This window comes from Acyrthosiphon pisum, chromosome A2, assembly GCF_005508785.2.
Source record: "Acyrthosiphon pisum isolate AL4f chromosome A2, pea_aphid_22Mar2018_4r6ur, whole genome shotgun sequence".
NCBI lineage: Eukaryota > Metazoa > Arthropoda > Insecta > Hemiptera > Aphididae > Acyrthosiphon > Acyrthosiphon pisum.
In genome coordinates, this window is record NC_042495.1 from 4,707,204 (window position 1) to 4,709,324 (window position 2,121).

The window sequence follows — 2,121 nt, forward strand, 5'->3', positions numbered from 1 at the left end:
TAAAATATACGCGCTACACGCTGGAGTAGTGTGGCGCGCATGCGTATAAACGCAAAATCGCAAACTTTGGAACGCTATAACTTCCAAAATAATGATTTGCGGAAATTTATATTTGCACCATCGTTCTTAACTCGCTAAAATACTTGTGTTTAAAAAAAAAAAAAAAATAAAATAAACTCCCGTTTTAATTGCTTGAAAATTAAATGTATAATATTGTTTAAATTATTATTAACTAAATTTAACTTATTCCATATTTCCATATTAACAATATGTATAACCGTAGCGAAGTTGTAAATCAATTAAAACAAAAACGTTTTTCAAGACTCATTTGCTGAAAAAAAAGTTTTAGTTGAAAATGGTAGACCGTTTGGAACAATCAAGGTTATGATGATTTAAATCATTTAAATACAGCTGTTAAAAAACATACTGAATCAGAAATTCATATAGCTGCATATTTTAAACTTAAAACATTTTTATCATCCTCAACTGCTAGAATTGATATATCATTAGATAAATAAAGAAAAATAGATATTCAATTACATAATGAAAAAGCTGCAAAAAATAGAGAAATATTAAAAAGATTAATTAATGCAGTATGTTTTTTAGCTAAGCAGGAATTACCTTTTAGGGGACATAATGAAAACAAATATTCAGTTAATAGGGGAAACTATATGGAATTATTGATTTCTAGCCAAGAATTTGATCCATTGTTACAAGAACATTTAGATACATCTACTATTTTTCGAGGCACTTCTGTTTCCATACAAAACGATTTAATAAATTCTGTTGCTTATTGGGTAGGCAATCCATCTGAGGCCTGAGGTGCGGATTGCATACTTCTCGAGGAGCATACGTTATTACAAATATTTTATTATCACGTCGTTTATGATGTGTATAGGTTCCCTGGATAATGGTCGAAAAATTAGAGTTAAGAATACCATTTATACTAAGTAGTAAGTTGTATAGTTTTGACCAAATATAATAATTTATACATGTCTAAAATTATATATATAAACATAATTAATAGCAACCTTACAATAAACAAAAATATATTATTATTTAATATTTAGTTTATTTTTTTGCTGGACAGCCTGCTGGCACCACTGTTGTATTTTTGACATTCAGATTTCCTACTTTTCCGGTGGATTTTCCTAAAATATTCTTTCATATAAACCTATTGTCCTGACAATAACGAACACAACAGAAAAAAAATCAGCCAAAGCGGTAAATGCGTTATTAGGTGATTCCATAACAAAGGATTATGGTCCATTTTTATACATTGTATAGAATGTTATCTGATAAGTTATCAGTGATAATACAACATTCTGTCTTCTATAAAATCTGCCATACATTTTTTTTTCAACTTCATTTGAGTTCATGGATTTAGAGCGGAACCATGACAAAATAGATCTATTTTGTCATGAGCGGAACCTTTGCGACAGTCCCTAAACTATAAGTCCATAATATTAATATTTTTCATAACCGTGATTATAATAAATTGTAGAATTATTAATATTGATATTATGATGGTTGATTATCATTAGCAAATTTTAATCTTTCACCGAACAACCAAACTAAAATGAAGAAATTTTTTTGAAACTAATTAATATGTATTTTATTTTAGATTCTGAGTGGAACGATGAATGTATTGATTTTACAATGATGTGTTTTTTTTTTTATTTTTTTTTTGTGTCTGTCATCACCTTTTAGGACAGTAAAACTGCTTCGATTTTCTTCAACAGTAACTTTTATGATTGGAAAGTGAATCTAGTTGGTACTTTGGGGGGACAAAAGTAAAAATTTCCCAGTAGTTTTCAAAAGCGACGTGAAAAACAAAAGAAAAATTAAGGAAAAACGGGAATTTTTACGCAAAATCGATTTTTAACAAAATCGATTTTGGTTTTTGGTGTAACTCTAAAACAAATGACCGTAGATATATGAAATTTTCACAGGTTGTTTATATTTGCATTTTTCTATACACGGTAAAATGTTGAAAATATTTTGGTTTATTTTTGAGCTCTTTACGGACGTTTTCATTTTCCATTTTTTTTTTAGGTTTTTTTTCTAAAAATATCAATAAAATTTTATTTGTTGGATAAAAAAGCTTGAAAATTTAATAGA